This window comes from Polypterus senegalus, chromosome 3 (genome assembly GCF_016835505.1).
Source record: "Polypterus senegalus isolate Bchr_013 chromosome 3, ASM1683550v1, whole genome shotgun sequence".
Classification (NCBI taxonomy): Eukaryota; Metazoa; Chordata; class Cladistia; order Polypteriformes; family Polypteridae; genus Polypterus; species Polypterus senegalus.
Window position 1 is genome coordinate 103,812,537 of NC_053156.1, and position 20,331 is coordinate 103,832,867.

A 20,331-nucleotide genomic window follows, 5' to 3' on the forward strand; every position below is an offset into this window, starting at 1 on the left:
GCTTAAACTAAGCATATTACCCAATCAGCATGTCAATTAGTCAGTATTTCTATTTTATAGTGCCCTTCACGACAATGTGTTTTGTCAAACAGATAGAATCAAAGCTTAGCTCAAGCCCTAAAATCAATCTGTCTTTTTTTTTTTTACTTTTATATTGCTAAATTTTTTGTCAACTGAACCTGAGCAGCTTTACGCAGCAAGCAAGTTATGGTATGTAAGAGACAAGCAAAGCAAAGCAATACAGTAAACAAGCCAAAAAGACAAGATTTTGGAGAGGTCTAAAGCATAGTTTCAAATTTCATCTTTATAAATAATTTATGAAAAAAAAATTCTAACCATGTTACTTGCACTCAAATTCTTCTGTGGGAGTTTTTAACTTGATTTTTTCTGTATCAACTTTATCTGCTTGCTCTTTCGAGAGTCTCATATTTCTGTTTCATGCAATAATCATGCTTGGCAAAGGAAGATATTTGATGGTACTGCCAAATAAATCTTTTATTTGTTAATATGAAAGTTTATTGCCTTATCTTGCAGGAGCTACATTTGTGCTGGAAAAAAATGAAATACACACACACACACATTACATTTCTGTGGATACGTTCATAGACATATTGGTAATATGAGCTCAGCATCAAATTGTCTTTGTGAAGTCATCAGACTCCCAAAGACTGACTCATCACTTAGCTTTACAGTAATATCAGCTGGCCTGATTGATTTAGGAAATATTGGTTGTAAGGTTTCACAGAATAAATGATGAAATAAAAATAATTTGACGGTAAAGGTTTAGAACGCTTTTTGTCCTAAGGTAGTGAGAATGATACAATTTCTTTTTTTTTGTTGGTTTTCTGGGATGTACTGATGAGCCAACACTTCTGTAATCTGGATCGTTATAAAGACATGCTGAAAGGCTTCTTTAGCAGCCACGCAGATCAGCTTGCGCAAACAACCAAATCACTCCTGATCTTCAAAGAATTCACTTTTATTGCACTGAGTCTGTTATCTTAAATTGAGGATTATGATGAAGAAGAAGTAATGGGATTCACATGTTACAAATTCCACCTGTTGGCATAATTTTAATGTTACAAAAAGTTACAAAACTGCTCTGTGTGTTCTCAGTGCAGTTTTGAACAGCTTAAGACCATTTTTATCCTTAGAAGACTATTCATTTATATAGGATTTGCAAATAAATGTTGCAGCAAATTGTTAAATGATGTAAAACAGTGACTCCAGGAGCCCAGGTTCAAATTTATTTTAGCTCCCATCAGTGTGGAGGTCTTCTCATTTCAACATGTGTTTTCTGTAGATGCTCCATGTTATTGCCACATCCTAAGAAAACATAAAAATTAGGTTGAGAGATGACCCTATGTAATTCCTATATTGTCGAGAATGAATACGCCCAGTACTCTTAAAAAAGTTACATTTGACCCTTGGACAAATAAGGTGCTATCTATCTATTGAACTGTCATCAAATCCATGGTTGAACCTGCTGTGATCTGACGCACCCAAGAAATGCACTAGAAGATGGTTGGATGAATATTTTCTTCTCTTATATAAAATGACAAAATGTCTGTCATCTGTGGTCAGGCGCACAATAATAAACTGTCTGGTTTTCATCCATGCCTGGGAGTGACATAGCACTGTTTATATGTGTCAGTTTCTCTCATGGCTCTTAGCTCCCACAAGAAAACAAAAGTGTTTCAACCCATCTTGGTATCACAGTATGTTCAATATATAGTTTAAATAAAGTAAAAAATACACAAATAATACACAATCAAAAATGTTTCAGTAGTCCGTTGTAACCATAATAGCTCATCCAGCCAGAATACAAATTCATAGAACATGCCTTCCATTCTGGAAATAAACCAAGATTTATTATGAAGGCTCCAATACAAACTATCTTCAAAATGAGCTTTTCTAAACTTTTAGAGCCTTTGACTTGCTTTCAAACATTGCTATATTCTATAGAATATCTCCTGCACTTTTTGAGTAACATTGTTCTGTTATGAGGAAATCTTACCTCAGAAATTACTAGACATATATAAATGAAAGACCTGTGTGTGTATGGAGCAGTCAGCTCTGCTCACGCTCAACCACAGCCACTAGATGGCACATGCATGCACTTTAAAATTTTTTCAGTGTTTATATGCACCTCAATTCTCACTACAAAAGACCTGTGTGCAGAAATGATGTTGTGCTAAGGACACAGATGAAGAGACACAACGTCAAAATGAAGCAAATGATGTGGCTCAACAATGTGCAAGTGAAACACCTCAGCAACGGAGAGCAAGGCTTGAAGTTTTCACTAACAACATTGTCTGTCTGGAGGTATTTTCTCAAGACAAAGTTCAATAGAACTCATATACCAGCGATACGACTAAGATATGGTATTGCCAGTGTCTTCTTACAAAACCTAGTAGGGTAGCAAGTACAGGTGGGCCCATGAACTGGGTAGTTCTTAAGAGTTAGCTGACACCTCTGCAAGTTCACAAATATAGTAAAACTGCTATTGTTTTTTGTCCCAAAGACCAAACACATAGAATAGTCTGTAATTTATACTCTGAATTACAGGGTTAGGGCCCCTATCCTGAGAAAAAGTCCTTCCGCAATGTGGAGTTCCTTCTTCCAACACAGCAGGAAGTGAACTGATGGCTTAGCTTGCAGCCTTATCTTTCATACCAGCCTCTCAGACCACATGACCAAAGGCATGTTCAGCTCTTGTAGCCATTTCAGACCACTCTTGGAGAGCTTTTTATCCTGATATCTATGGTCTTCAAGGAAAATTCCAATCACAAGATGTTTCTTTGGACCTTTCTTTTGTAAAGAGGAGATGGTTTGAAGCATTTGGAGTTCCTTGTTTGTTCCCTAGGCTCTTTCCTTGTACTCCAGGCTTGAACTTAATGAGGAGTAAGAGCAAACTGTGACACCATTATAAATGATTTACTTTCCTAGTTGGGATTGCAGTGAACAAAGGGTTATCACTTTGGAGTGTTTATATACTGTATTAGTATAGATAAGAGTGCTGCTCAACATCCTCTCTCCTAAACAAACATCCTTGGTGTACAAATTTAGGGAACACTCACAAACTGAAAAACTTTGAAGATCCTTTCTCTACCTTTCCCTTCCACTCCTGTTCATTCTCTCTTTTTATTTCTTATTGTGCTTTTTCAATCTTGCAGTCTTTCTCCATCCAAAAAACCTGCCTCACTGCACTGAATTTTGTTATAAATCCATTTTGACATTAGGGTTAGGGTTAGTTTATCCTGGCAAACACTTTTCCATAGTTTCATGTGACTGGTGACACATACTGTTCTTCTGTATTATCTATATATATAATTCACTAAGGCAAGACAACCATGGAAAACACGCAGGAAGGGGCGTGGATTCACTGAGCCGCCGACAAGTAAGACACCTATGGAGCATGCAGGAAGGAGCTACGCCCACCAACTCCTGGCACCTCCGAGCCACGTTGACTGTTCATAGAGGCATGTTTCTCGTGGAGGTGAATCGCCATATGCAGCGTGTAAAACGGTTTGCGAGGGGTATCTCATGGGATCCTTAAAACAATCCTTTACAACTGAGGTTAAAACACATTGAAGTAAGCAGTCTTTAAAAACCGAGTTTTCAGTTACGACGCTGTGTGTTGGTTCGTTCCGTGCATTGTTACAATGTTGCTTTTCTTGCTGATTTATTACATTACCAATTTTTCAAATGTTCATTTTCTCCCTGTGCTTAAAAATCATTAAAAAACCGGCCTGATGGCTAGTTTTGTGTAATATGTACAGAATTTTATTGCAAAACGGAAAAGGTTAATGCCTTGTAAATTTTTGTCTACAGAAAGATAAATAAAAATAGATGCATGTGGCTTATTATAGCAAAACTGAACAAAATAACACAGATGTGTGCTTAATTATTGTATTATTGAAATGTTACCTGCACCATACAGTGGATTCAGAAAGTATACAGCCGGCACCACTTTCTGCACACTTCATTGTGTTGTAGATTTAAGTTTAAATGGATAAATCATCCATTTTTGCCTATCAATCTACTCTGAATAACCCATAATGACAAACTGAAAAAGGTTTGCAAATTTATTAAAAATCAAAAACTGAAATCTCTCATTCATGTAAGTATTTAAACCTTTTGGCAAGGTTTGCACATCTGGATTTGATCAATTTATCCCATTCTTTCTGGCAGATCCTCTGAAGCTCCATCATATTGGATGGGGCGCATTTGTAAATTGCCATCTTCAGGTCTTTTCACACATGTTCTATGGGTTTTAAATCTATGCTTTGGCTTAGCCACTAAAGGACAGTCAGAGACTCAGGCATTTTTTGGCTGTGTGCTATGGGTAAAACCTTGCCCAATTCTGAGTTCACATGTACTCAAGCAGATTTTTTTTAAGGACCTTCCTATATTTGACTATATTCGTACTTTCTTGAATTTGAACAAGTCTCCCTGTCCCTGTCACTGAGAAGCATGTCAACTGCCACATATTTTTAGGAAGTCACTGCACACTGGAGAGATTCCGAAGAACTGGCAAATATCATCCCTTTATATAAAAAGAGTGACCGGGCAGATCCATGAAAACTATAGGCCAATAAGCTTAACATGCATCAGAGGAAAATTAATGGAAAGAATTATTAAGGACAAGATTGAGCAACACCTAGCAAGGACAGGAGTTACTCTGAACAGTCAGCATGGGTTCAGAAGAGGGAGGTTGGTTTTTACTAACATGCTGGAATTCTATGAGGAGGCAACAAAAGGATATGATCAAAGTTTATCATATTATATTATTTATCTGGACTTTCAGAAAGCATTTGATAAGGTGGCACTTGAGAGGTTAGGCATCAAATTAAAAGAAGTGGGAGTTCAGTGTGATGTTTTTAGATGGGTGCAGAATTGGCTCAGACACAGGAAGCAGAGGGTGATGGTGCGAGGAACCTCATCAGAACTGGCCAATGTTAAGAGTGGTGTTCGACAGGGGTCAGTGCTAGGGCTATTTTTAATGTATATAAATGATTTAGATAGGAATATAAGTAACAAGCTGGTTAAGTTTGCAGATGATACCACGATAGGTGGATTAGCAGATAATTTGGAATCTGTTATATCATTACAGAAGGACTTCGATAGCATACAGACTTGGGCAGATTTGCGGCAGATGAAACTTAAATGTAAAATAAATGTCAGTAAATGTAAAGTATTACACATAGGAAGTAAAAATGTTAGGTTTGAATACACAATGGGCGGTGGGAAAATCGAGAGCACACCTTATGAGAAGGATTTAAGAGTCATAGTGGACTCAAAGCTATCAAATACCAATTGAAAGTGGGGGTCATAGAGTTTCTGACTGTCACCAGAAGTCAACAACGAACTCCCTCATCGCTGGATTGGCCATGAAGGAGCCCACCATTTGGCACTCCACGTCTGGCCCCCAAGATCACCAAATCTCACGCCGTGTGACTTTTTTTTTGGGGGTATGTTCAGGATTCTGTTTATGTGCCACTACTCCCAACAACACTTGGTGATCTCTGAAATCGCATTGAAAGTGCTGTGAGTACAGTGACACTCGACATGCTCAATCGAGTATGGGATAAATTTGATTATTGTGTTGATGTTGTCCGTACAGCTGGAGGAGGTCATATTGAGCACCTGTAAAATTACATAATAAACTTTATGCTCACCTAAACCATTTACAATTTAATGCATTGTTCTGTAATGATTTACAAGCAAAATAAATTGAAATTGGACAAATCTTTGTAATTAAATGGGTAGATAAAATACCATTCCCATAATACATCTAAGTATGTGAAATTCTAATTAAAATTATTTAATGTAATTCTTGTAAACTCCCAAGGCAGTCTCATCTAGTGACGTTGTAAAGAGAAAGTTAGCATAATATTTCAATCATTCCAATATGTTACAATGAATTAAGCCAGGGATTCTCAATCTCGGCCCTGGGGATCCACGGTGGCTGTAGGTTTTTGTTCCAACCAGTCTCTGTTTTTAGTTTGACTCTTGGGGTAGTTAAGTAAACTGTTATTTCCCAGATTCTTTTTTGGGAACAATGTAGAAATTAGAAAAATAAGTTTGGTAAAAAAAAAATTATTGAAATGTACCAAGCAGTCATATGGGAATAACGTTTTTTTTTTCCTTTTTAGCAATATTTTCATCTTGATTTTCATTTTAATTTTCCAGGTGTTCTAATTATTTAATTAATCCATTGTTTTCTAATTAGTGGGTCTGACACTTAAGTAGTTGCAGCCTTTCACGATTCAGTGTTGTTTACCTGGGTGTCTGCTCTGCTCGTTTTTAATTGTCATTATTAAGATACAATGAAGGGAACAAACTGCACAGAGAAAGAACAAAATATAACAAAATCAACAAAAGATTTAAGCATTTAAATCTATAGCAAAAATAGAAATATTTCTGAATGTCTTATAAATCTTAAAATCATGCTGTTGTACTTGTGGAATAAGAAAAGAGGAAAATAATGGCAGCTAATTAAATGAGATCAATGTTATCACTTGTTGTCACTGATTATGAATCCGGTTGAAACAAAAACCTGAAGCCACACTGGGGCTCCAGGACCGAGTTTGAGAACCTTGAAAAGTGTTCAATCACTGGATTGTTTGGTGACATTAAAATTCATTGTTGCCTCTGTATTTCTATAATTATTTCTGCGTCTTTAATAAGATATAAATATTCACTTTCTGAACCTGCTTGACAGATTATTGGGTATCTGGGTTGTCAAAACATATCCTGGTAGCATCAGATGCAAGGCTGAAGTCAACACTTTTATTAATTTAAAATGCTGTTAACTTTATCTAATTTAAAGTTTGGAATATATACATTACCAGCCATCCCCCGAGGTTCCGCCTGTGTAGTAAGATTCTTGGATGTCCTGCACTATTATTTGTAATTTTGGTAAAACAGAACCTTCTCTCAGATCAAACTAAGATATATTTGTTAATGTGAGCCTCCAGTATTTCATAGTAGGTTGTTAATTTAGTTCTTCTCCATTTATGCTCAGCCTTGTGTTGTCATTGTGCATGTTTGTGGTTTTCATGGACAGGATATCAAAGTACAGCTGAGGATATGAGGGCGTCCTGCTAGGATGGATTAGAGGTAACATTGTTCCTTTATAAAGATGGGCTGATCTACTTGGCCTCCTCCGCCCCACCTCCCATGAAAACTAGTTTGAGGTGACGGATGGAATATTTAATGAATGTCTGTGGTTTTTGTTACCTGTAATTAACAGCACACTTCATTGTTTTGTTATGTAACACCTTTATGTTACTTTATGTCATTATGCAGAGTAAGATGGCTTTGTAGGGACATAAGCATTTAACTTGTGAAGAGGAAAACTCCAATACATTACAATGTACATTCGTACATTTGTGGGGAGGCATTAGTAAAGATTGTATATTATACAGTATGTCTGCGTGTCTATATGTATGTATATTCATATTCTTTTTACATTCAGTGCATTTTACAAAATTCGAATGCACTGTGCACTGCTTTTAACGTTGATCAAAACACAAAACTAGAGCTGGATCAATAATTTTTGTTTTTCAGTCTCTTGACCACTGTTTTAAGTTAAGCAAGCTAATGAAGATCAGCAAATTATGCTAAAACAAATAATACTAGTATTTTGCTCAGAACCAAAATTCAATAGTTAAGGGCAGAACTAAAAACCTTTAGCAAGGTGTGATATGCTACAACAAGGAGACAGTTAGGTATTAGCAACCAAAGGACAGACAGGAAGACAAGAGGCCAAAGAGTGTAAAACAGTCCTTCTTTCATCTTGGTTAATACCGCTAAACACAATATCAAAGTTAACAAAACTAGCAAGAAGTCAAGTACCAATAAACTTTCAAGAATAATTACATACAAATGTAGAGAGTTTTAATTTGAATTATTCATAATATCTGATAATAAGATAATGCATGGCACTGACTTTTCATGTGCCTCATAAACTTGGTCATCACTAAGTTGCCCATAGAAATCATTTAATAGTGCAGAACACTCAATTGCTGTGATCATGATAAACAATTATGGCATTGCTGCAGAATGTAAAAATTTTAAATATCTTTAACTATGCTTTATAAACTTTTTTAAACCACAAGAATGAATCCCCCCACATGACGAAACCCCAAAAGGCAGAAAATAAGGTTCAGACAGATGTTGAGGAATGGTAGAAAAAAATAAATAAGATCTGCGAATCAAAACAATTCCAAGATCAGAGATATTATGCATAATGCCTTTTTTATGAGAGAAATGCCAAGATTAGACAGTCAGTTCTTTCAAATGGAATATTCACATAAGGAGAGCATCAAAACTTACTAATCAGAGAGCTAGGTTCAGACACAGTATGTTTATATAAGGAAAAACTCAGAACACTTAAGGGGGGACACTTTAGGAACAAAGTCAAGCATAAATAAATCAAAAACAACTTGTTTGTTAAAACAAGTCTTCCAAAATATTTGAATATATTTACTTTGAATGCTTCTATATTGTTTAATATATTGAGAGCAAAACAGTGTGTTGCATACAGTCATGTTTTTCATTTCAGCAAAAGTACACCTATTCAGAGTGTTAATTTTATTTCCACAAACACAAAAACCTTTATATACTCCTTTCCACAGGTCAGGTCAGGTTGGGGAGCATGCACTGATACAGCGCCTTGTTGCACCCACCACACGGCAAAAGAGCTCAAGATCTCGGTTGGCAACCCCCAACTGGCAACTGGACATGCAGTCCACTCCCACCCTCAGGAAATGACCATCTATATGCCCCAACCAGGTGTTACGTGGGCATCCCCTTGGCCTGGTCTAGCCGCTCGGGTCCTCAACAATGAGGATCCTGTGAGCCGGATCACTGTCGGGGAATCGAGCCAAATGGCTGTAGTGTTGTAACTGATGCTCTCTCACAATGCAGGTTATGTGCCTCAATCTGGACTCCCTGAGCAACCATTTGTTTGACACAAAATCAAACCAGCGGTACCCAAGGATTCTCCGAAGAGACACAGTAGCGAAGCCTTTGTCTTATATCACTGGATAGCATCCATGTCTTGCAACCATATAGCAAAAATGGAAGCATCAGGACTCTAAGCACTTGGACCATTGTCTTTTTGCAAAGATATCAGGAGTGCCACATACCCAGCAACCTCATAACCCCCCCATGCTCTCCCACTCCATCAACTGACTTCATAGGAAGAGTCACCAGAGACATGAATGTCACTGCCAAGGTAAATAAACCTCTCGACAAGGTCGACACTCTCTCGACAGACAGACACACTGCTGATGGCTGTGCCCAAGATGTCATTAAAGGCCTGGATATTGGTTCTTATCCAGAACACACACAAGCCCAGACACTCAGATTCCTTACTCAGTCTCCCGAGAGCCCCGATCAGAGCCTTCATTGACTACATGAAGATCGCAGCACAGTCAGCAACGTCAAGATCAGTGAATCGTTCTTCATCAACAAACACCCCTCAGCTTCTGGACCCTACAACCCTGCCCAACACCCAGTTCATGCAAGCTTTGAACAGAGTAGGGGCAAGAACACAGCCCTGACGAACCCCAGAATCAACTGGGAAAAATGCAGAGGTTCTGCCTCAGCGCTGCACAGCAATCACAGTATCAGTGTACAGGCTGGCTATGATATTAAGCAACTTTAGGGGGATCTTGCAAAGTCTCAGGATGTTCCACAGGGCAGCTTTATCAACTGAGTTGGACGCTTTACAAAAACCATCAAAGGCTGCAAAGAAACTCTGCCAATTTTCATGTTTGAGCTCCATGAGAACTCTCAGTGCCTGGATGCTGTCAATCGTATACTTCTTAAGCATAAAACCTGACTGCTCTGGTTGCTGGTAGGTGTGCAAGTAATCATGGATCCTATTGAGAATGACCCTAGCAAGGAACTTACCTAGCACCCTGTAGTTGCCGTAATCCAGGCGGTCACCCTTCTCTTCCCAGACAAGTCCCATTTTCTAGTCAGTTGGGCTGATGCCTGTCTCCCAAATGGAAGCAAAGATTGCTTGCAATTGAAGGTGGACAGCCTTACCACCAGCCTGGAGAAGTTCACCCTGGATACCAAAGATCCCTGCAGCTTTCCCTACCTTTCCAAGGAAAAGACTCAGATGTATGTAAAGCTTTGATTCCTCTGTAAGCACGATGTGGGTCACTAGACTAGAGATGGTGTGTCACTTGGTCTAACAAACACCTCCTTATATGCCCTAAAAGCCCTTGCAACCATCCTTCTCAGTTCCAGGTACAAACCTGAGTTGCCGTCAAGCTGCGCATTATGACTCCTCTTGATAATATTCAGGGTGTCTTGCGAGATGAAACACCTCCTTCTGGGAACACTGGCAACACCAACACAACCCTCAGCAACATTCGGGGTCTTGTCACGGAAGGTCTGCCACTCTATCTCACATTAGGATCAACAGTCAGCAGTCCTTTCAACACTAAAAATAAATGCTCACCTTTGTTATTTCTATCACTGAACACAGTAGCCTTTCTTAATGTTTCTTGCTATACTTCCTCAACTGATAATAGTGCAGAGGTATTCCCTAGAGGAAAGGAAGAGGAACTCCAGATTGCCATATAGAATGCTTTTCTCTCTCTATCTTGCTTTACAAGGGAGAACTGGAAATGTCTAGCTGAAGCCATGCCCAATAAGGTCAACAGAACTGTCCAAGAGGTTAACTGGGTGTATTTTGCCTGTTCCAGTCAGCTGACTACTTAGTCATATATAAAGAGTCCAGCTCACAGGTCCAGCAGTTCTTTCACAAGAAAGAAGAAAATCTGTGCTCCGAACCTGAGAAGAAGATATAATTTCTAAGAAGATTCCATAACCCATTCGGGATAAAAAATTGACAGAGACTATGTAGTCTCCAATCTTAAACTAATTTACTTATAATGAGAACTCTGAGTCTGATTAGGAAGAAACAGCCAAAACCCTCTTAGTGAAAAACATTACTTCCTTTACCTTTTATTTTATACTAGCCATCCCCTGTGACTCCGCCCGCATAGTAGTGAAACAGGACAGTGAGGATGGTACTGCCCGGCTCCCCACTCCTGATATCATGCTTCCCCCCTCCCCTCGGCTAACAGCCTCTGTCTCAGATTAGCGTGAATATATCGCTCCCACAAGAGAACTATGATTCTTAGCACAATGAGATAAGTTGCAAAATCAACCAGAATGTTCAAGCAAATTATAGAAAAAACCACGATCTAAATCCATTAAGTAGTTCTCTCGTTTACTAGCTAAGCAGAGGTAAGGAACGCCCTGAGGCCTAAGGTTGGTGTGTGAGTGAGGAGGGCCCCGTCCCCTTCCCATCGACCCACTGCGTGGCGCTCGGATTTGTGCAAATAAATCAGTACCGCACGCGAACTATGGTACATAGCGTAATGGGAGAAGTCGCAATGTTCAAGAAAATTATAGAAAAAAAACAATCTAAATCTCTCATGAAAAACAGACACTGGATTTATATATATAGAGACATTTTTCTTAATAAAACTCTCCATAGACAAACAGGAAAAATGGAGTTTGTGTGTTAGTTGGTCAATCCATCTCATGCGGTGATAGTCACAAAACAGTAAAGTTCTTCCTCAGTTTTTTTTTATGTATTTAGATTGCCTTTGTTTAATTCAAAGCTTACTGAGGCCTTTCTCTTTTTTTTCTTGAAATTTCAATTAGGCCTAAGTTAGTGTACCCTTAGTCCTCCTGTAACAGTTGTTTAATTTGGGACCTACATTTACATTTTCTTGCTGAAACAGCTGAGTTGATACAAAAAATGCATTTCTTGGAACATATGCTGCTGAGTCCCTGAGATCTGAAAGGTATCATGGAAATTAAACAACACATAGTGTTAAATATCCCCTAACAGGCCTTAAACAATAGCTTGAGAGAGCAGCTATAGTGAAGACATTATAGTTAACTCTACAAGGCAGAAGCAGTTGCTTGGCCAATACAACATCCAGATAGTAGCCTCCATGATGCAGAAAATGAAACATGAGGAATGATGCCCTGTCATGCTTTAGATGTTTTAGATTGTATGTAGATGTCCACATACACTGGTAGGACAGGACCATGACACACAGGAAATATTTCAATAATTTTGAATCATACAGTATATAACATATTTTCAATCACATAACAAAATAGTTTTTACCATGTAACATCATGAAAAAGCAGAATACCTCTCAGTGTAATTTGCCCGTAACCCAAGTATAAGACAAAAATCAGTAGTCTTGGTCTAATAAACCTGACTCCATTCCACCCAAGTCTGCCACCCAATTGGCACTGTGCTTGTCCTTCAACCTTTGCCATTTAGGTGGTTTGATACTTTAAAGCATCGGTAATGTGCTAAGTAATACCGGCAGTATGAATAACATATACTCAATGTACAAAAAATTACTCACTGCCCATATAAGAAGTGATGCATATTTCAGACACCAACGGAGGGAATCCCACTGAGAACTGCCCTACAAATAGCTGTGTTGTGTGCTACAGGATTCACAGAGTGATAAGGGGTAGTGGTGTGCCACATGTGTTTCCTTCTTTCATTGACAAATACAAATGATTGACAAAAAGGGGTTATTGCGTTATGCCATACATAAGGGTACAGCATAACACAACATGCAGAATGTACAGGAAGTTGCCTACTTTACAGGTGTGTCAAGTGTGTTTTATAGTCCAATGGGTTTTCCTGCTTCTGTGTGTTGCACATTGTGACAGCAAACCTTTTTTCGAAGGTACTTTGTAGAAGCTCCTTTCACAGCAATTATAGCTTCAAGCCTCTACAAGCTTTGCACAGTTTATTCCATTCTTCCTGTCAGATCCTCTCAAGCTCCATTACATTGGCTGTGTGATGTCTGTAAACTGGTAAATCCACAGATGTGGTTTTAAGTCTGGGCCAGTCAGAGATTTGTCCCAAAGCCACTCCAGTGTCATGTTGGCTGTACACTTCAGGTCCTGTTGAAAGGTGAACCGTCAGCATGGTCTGATGTTAGGATCATTCTGGAGTTGGTTTTCTTCAAGGGTCCCTCTGTATATGGCTGCATTCATCCTTATCTCAATTCTGACTCTGTCCCTGCTGCTGAGAAGCATCCCCATACTATGATGCTGCCACCACCATGCTTCACTGTAGGGATGGTATTAGGCAAATGATGAGCAATGCCTGGTCTTTTCTAGTAATAGTGAAAGGAGCTTTGCACAAAGAGTTCAATTTTTGAAACATCAGACCACAAAATATTTTCCTCTTGCTCTTGGAGTCCTTTAAATTTACCCTAAGTGGGCTGTCATATGCCTTTTACTCAAGAGTGGGTTCTGTCTAGCGACTCTACCATAAATGCCTGATTGATGGAGTGACGTTGAGATGGTTATTCTTCCAAAAGTTTTCCCTGTTAGTTACCAATTTTTTTATTAGTCACCACTGACTTAGGCCCTTCTTGCCCGGAAACACAATTTGGCCATATGGCCAACTCTAGAAAAAGTCCTGGTGGTTCCAAACTTCCTCCATTTTACTTCTTCCACTCTGCTCCTGGAAACACTCAAAGCTGTAAAAATGGTTTTATATGTTTGACTTGATCTGTGCCTAACCACTATTTATTCCCAGTGGTCTACAAAGAGTTTCAAAGCTTGTTTGTTGTCCTAACTATAAGTATGAATTATTGGACCTTATATACATAGGTGTGTGCCTTTGTAAACAATGTCCATTCAATTCAGTTTGCCAATGGTGGACTCAAATTCAAAGAAATTCAAAGAATTCACACCAACAAGATGCATCTGACCCCAATTTATAGTGCCATAGCCAAGGGTCTGAACGCTTACATGTATATAAATGAAAGATTTCAGCTTTTGATTTTTAATTAATTTGTAAACCTTTTTGAAAACATGTTTTCACTTTGTCATTGGATTGAGAAGGTAAACGTTGGCAATTTATTTTTCATTTTTAAAATGAAATCCATAAAATAATAAAATGTGGATAAAGTGAAGGGTTCTGAAACTTTCTGAATCCACTGTATATAATAACACACCTGCAACCCAAGTTGAGTATCATATTTTATACAGAATATTTTTTAATTACACAAATAATATTTGCACTGGGTGTGACGAGGATGGATTGGATTAGAAATGAGTACATTAGAGGGTCAGCTGAAGTTGGACGGTTGGGTGGCAAAGTCAGAGAGGTGAGATTGCATTGGTTTGGACATGTGCAGAGGAGAGATGCTGGGTATATTGGGAGAGGGATGCTAAGGGTAGAGTTCCGGTGAAGAGGAAAAGAGGAAGGCCTAAGAGAAGGTTTATGGATGTGGTAAGAGAGGACATGCAGGGGATGGGTGTATGCAGAGGACAGAAAGATATGGATAAAGATGATCTGGTGTGGAGACACATAACAGGAGCAGCCGAAAGAAGAAGAGGATTTTCAAATTCCACAAATCAAAATGAAAATGAGTAAGTAGATCTACACATAAGGGACAATAATCAGGACTCAGAAATGGTACCCAAACATGACACAACAATAACAAAAACTATGTCCAACTGACACAACACTTCTCTGTATCGATCAGTAGTTCCTCTTATCATTCCAGAGATGAGCTTTTATTTCAGGACATGTGGAAAATGAAGGTCTGAAAGCAAAGCATCTATAAACATTAAATCATTGGTCCTTTCAGGACCGAAGAACTGAACTGAAAGTCATTCATTTGTTTCCTATTACTCCAACAATAACAATCTGAAGAATTCTGTTCAGAGGGGAAATAAAAACAGCTTAGAATGTGAAATCAATGAGAATCATCAGACTTGCAAACATGATAAATATTAGCAAAAATGGCAAACAGAATCCAAAGTCAAAATGAAAAACCAAGATTTTTTTTTTTTAAATATGACAATCCATTAAAAATCAGTAAACAAAATGGTGAAACAATGATGTAATCAAACGAACCGTAGAAATGTTCAGCAAAATCTAACTGAAACAAATACAGAAAACAAAGCAACAGGCAGCACGAGAAATTCTAACTACAAAAACTAAATTTCAAATAAACCAATACATGTTTCTAAAACTGTTTTATTCCCCATTAAAAACATATTTCATTAAGGAGACTGTGGAGATAAACATCATGCATACTGATCGCTTAACCTTCTCTTCTGTTCACTTTCACCAGGACACTGATGAAAATAAAAATAATTGATGACTGACAAGTAAGAGTGAGGAAGATGTACTGCCAATGAAAGAGTACAGTTCACTGTAAATCTAAGAGTAGGCAATGAAGTTGTCCCTCTGAAGCCCATCTAATAGAAATAAAAAATATAAAAGATAAAAAAGGGGACAGCGGACCATCTGCTCATTGTCTGTGTTGTACTATGCCTTACAGTTTCAGGATCATATCTACTATCTGTTGAGATCTTTGTCATGTCTGTGGGCATTTTCTCCAATTTTGTTCCTCATTCCCAAACGTTAGATACAGTCGTGGGGTCCAGATTGGCCTGCTGTGATTGATTTGTGGGGTGTGTGTGCCCGATAAATGACAAACACTCCACCTCTAGGTTTTGTTACTGCCTTGTGACCAATTCAGCTAAAACAAGCATCATCTCCTATGATAGTGTACTGCATTTAGCAGGTTTGGAAAGTGGAAAATAAATGAATGAAAGAAGAAATCTAAAAACACAGTATCTACTCAGTTAAGATACGAAATTAGTAGTCACATTTGTTTCCCTGTCAACTGAAAATGTGTGATTTATCTTTGAAATCACACTAATTAATCACTTCCTCTGAATTTGCAGTACTGATGCCAAACAGAAGCCATGAATCATGGCAAAGTGATTACAGTAGTATTTCTGCAAGTATTCGATGTTTGCTTAGTTTAAGGAAGTAGCTTTACTTTTACCTGCAGTCATTCCTGCTCCACAATCATATAAAACTTTATTATCAACAAGTAAAAGCATGCAAGGTGGTTGTCTCACCATTATTAGTAAAAGGTATTAATTATAGAACAGAGAAGTGAGAAGGAGGTAATAAACTGTGCAAAGTAGGGACAGAATCCTTCAAGTGTATTTCCCTTTGGTGTATGGCCACTTTGGATTCAGACTAGTTTCTTTATTTGAAATACAAATATTTATTTGTGTAAATATTCCTTGTCATAAATATGGAACATTAGTTTCATCAATATGTATAGAGGCTGGGAGGCATCTATGATTCACCATGATTCATGTGCTCTGAGGCATCTGTGTTTCATGCCTGACTATCACTCTCAGAAGAAGGTGATTGTTTAATTAGACATGTTGACTCTAAACCTCAGTGGCAGAATAATAAATTGGCAGTACCACAAGTTTTTAAACAAAGATAATCAAAGAGCTAATTTCTCAAGCATGCAGAGAAAATATCTTCAGTTTCATTATATTCATACACCATCTTACTTGCTTATAATCAGTTTCCATTACTGCGGATAAACTTCACTTGAAAAAAAAGGAAATTCTTTAATACTATAATTTACATATAAACTCAGAATTTGACATTTTGATTTATTCTAATATTACATCTGTCTGGACCTATTATTATAATGTGCATTTTGAGAGACTTAAATGACTCAATCATTTCTGTTGAGACTTTATTTTCTGTGTGTGTGTGTGTTAGGTTAATTGATGACTCCAAACTGATCCAGTTTGTGTGTGTGCCCTGTGGTGGTTGCTTGTCCACAGTTGTTTCCTGTCTTGCTGTCTGTGTTGGCAGAATAGGCTCTGCCCCCCCAAACCCTGAATTGGATGAAGTGCTTTTGAAAATGTCTATGCTGAATAAACTTTGATTAACAAGTATTCTCTGACATACTTACAGAGCTTTTTTTTTCGTTGAAGAATACTCGCTCTCTAGTACTGCCTATGTTGCAATGCTATAATTTGACTAATTTATTTAGGCCATGTTTAGGCTGGGAATGCACCCTTCATTTTCTTCTGGATGAGTGGGTGGGATATTTCACAGTGCTTGGCTTCCATGGATAGAAAGACCATCAGCCTAAACATGTCAGGACATTTAAACAAATAAGACTTTCTAAAATAGAGAACCATAGATTGGCTTTTGCTTCTAATGCCTCTGCATTGATGCTTACAGGATGGACACAAGCCCTAATGACCCAAGACAAAATTTCTAGATGGATGCATCATTGTTTAAAAAAAGTAAATGGCTACTATAATTTTGTAATACTTTTTGTAATATTAAGAATTCAGCTGAGAAGAAGCTCTCCACTCATTTTAGCCTGATGAGTATGGAATATGTAGATTTTTTCAGTATAGCACACTTTTAATGACATTTAGACCCCCTCGTCCTAAATTATAAATTACAGCTCGTAGGGGAAAAATAACCTTTGGAAAAAAAAAACAAGATTCATTTACATGTGTGACCACCTAATTTAATTTAACTTCATCAAACCCTATTTATTGCAGGAACCTCTTTCTGAATTAAAACTATGGCCCAAGTCTGCTTCAGTCTCTCTGGGCTCCACTCTAGTCAGTGTGCAGTTAAAATCACCAGCATTAATACAGGGTGCATGGATAAAAGTGAGCCAGGGGTCTCAAAAGTCAAAATTTAGTGCCTCTGCACCCAGTTTACCATTTCAGATTCAAAATAAATACTCAGCATATATTAGCATGTGTGTTGAGGCTGAGAACAAAGTACTCATAATTGGCGACAACAATGTTAGAATTCCAGACTATGTTAATCCAGCAGTTAAAGTTAAATGTCTCCCAGGGGTGTATGTATCAGACATAGAAGCCAAATTGTACTTTTTGTCTGACAGTGAAGTGTTTGTCTTATTGTTGCATGTCAGCACTGACATATAAGCTAAATTGGACTTTCAGGCAGACAAGGAGCTATCTCTCTTATTGCTGCATGTTGGCACTAACAATATCACTTTTTAGTAATCTGAGGTATTAAAGAGGAACTTCACATCTTTATGCACTAAAGGTAAATGAAAATGTAAAAAATTTAATTGTGTCTGACCGGTCACCAAGATTATATACAGAAGATGTGATTTATAGCAGATTACGCTCCTTTCACAGCTGGTTAAAGACCTGGGGCCTCATGTATAAATGTTGCATATGCCCGTTTCCTTGCTCACATTGCGATGTATAAAAACTAAACTTTCTGTAAAGCCACACACATTCTCACACCAGCTCAATCCATTGCATTTGCAGATTTTCAGCTTGGTTTTGCAAACTGCTGGCACTCAGCATCAAAGCAGTGCTACTGTTCCTGTGTGGTTTCCCTTTCTTTTTTAGATTCACATCCCTGACATGGCTTTATCAAACACATTGAAATTAACCTCATATCATTTATTATTTTAAGATATCTCATTGTAATTAACCTGTAACAATATAATGGTCCACGGGATGGCCAAACTATTCCAAATACTATAGCTGCTTTGGCATTGTTACTCTCAGTGCACCTCTCAGAGTATTTTAATCCTTTATATCTGAGTGTTGAATCATAGCTGTACAGCAGCTGAACAGAAAGAGCATTATCTGAATACAGCATCTAGCATACGTTGCCTCAGCCATGCGCACAGTCTATTCGAACTTTTACTAAACGGCAAACTCTTCAGAGCCTTTCCTGTAGGGACCTCGTAGTTCAGAAACAGTTTCATCCCAAGAGCTCTAAATGCACTCAATTAGTCCATCAAGTGCTCCTGGTGGAACTGTTTGTACTTATAAGTACAATTACCTCATTGTAAACTTGCACTGTAGTTGTAATATTGCACAACCTGAGTCACTTTATGAACCATTTCACTGTATGTACATGTGTATTGTACTTATGCTTTCATAGGGTATATTTTTCCTTGTTTTTTATATTATTATTATTGTTATTTTATCATTTTAAAGGAAAATAAGTATATGGAGGATCTGCATATTGAATCTCATTGTACCATACAATAATAATAAAGGAATGCAATTCAATTCAATAGAAAAAAGCGAGAATTTAAAGCTTCTAAGTCTATTTAGATTTTCAAGAGCTATCTCTTGACATAATTTTTAAGATGAAATGCAGCAAGGTACGTATATTACATTATACAGATACATTTTTAACCATTTAAATAATGTATACTGTTGAATAATTAAACGTGTGGGAGTGGTGGCGCAGCAATAGTTCGGGGATTGTTTCTGCTTCACACTGTATGCTTGCTGGGACTGGAGCGACCCTGGATGGATAGATGGATGGAATAATTAAACATGTAATACTTGAACTACAAAGATATTTCAATGTTCCATAAAGGTTTTGAAGAATCGGTGTTCTAAGCTTACAGATGGCTTAAAATTTATTACAGAGCTCATGTGGTGATTGGTTACTTGGAGAAAGAAAAGGAAGGACAGAAATTGGGGGTTAGTACATTTGAAAGAGACAGTACTGCTGCAATAAATTATTTCATCGAGGATCGCACATGTGAAGCAGGAACAATCTCTGGACTGTGCATCAGCTTGTCGCTATCATTATGCCACCAATCCCCCATGTTTAATACATTCTTTAATTCCTAACATCATGAAAATTATACCCAGTATACATCTTAGCATTTAAATTGTTCAGAGAGCTGTAATATCATGCATGTAATGTATTGAGTCCTGACAGTGTAAGAGAAAGCCTGTTTAAGAAGCACGTAGTGATTCACACACATAGAGAACATAGAAGAACACATAGAATACAAATCATTTAACGTGCTACTTTAGTTACAATGGTATTTGAGAAACTAGTAAATTAAATGATTTTAAGATGAAGTTTATGACGTTCTACTTTAATGACAAAATAAACTATGTTATTAAAGTGGAAATTTCGAGATTAAGCTGACATTTCGACTTTTTTTTTCCATTGTGTCCCTATTTTTTTTCTTTTCTATGTACCCTAATACGCTTCCATATGACACTCAGACGGTGGGCTACAACTTACCTTTTCACTGTGACTTTGATATCTGAGCACATTTATTTTGGGCACTGTGCGATTTTCGAAACTTTCAAGTTTTTCTGCCTTTCTATGTCACTCGATCAATTTCGTTTTATTGTTTATACCACTACTTTGCTAAAATGTTTCTGTTTTCCCTGTGTTTTTGCTATTGTCTTTCATACAATGCTGAACTTGCGAGGCTATTTATATTGATTTGCATCTTCAAAGAGGCATAATTCTGTGAGGAGTCGGGGGGGGAGGCAGGCACTTGAACGTGCATTGCATTTCATGCTGACTGGAATTTAAATAACGTAAGATTGTGGAAGTTGGCATACGCACTGATTTATGCATCTGGATTTTTTTTATGCGTACGCACATTTCTGTTTGTCTGTACATCATGT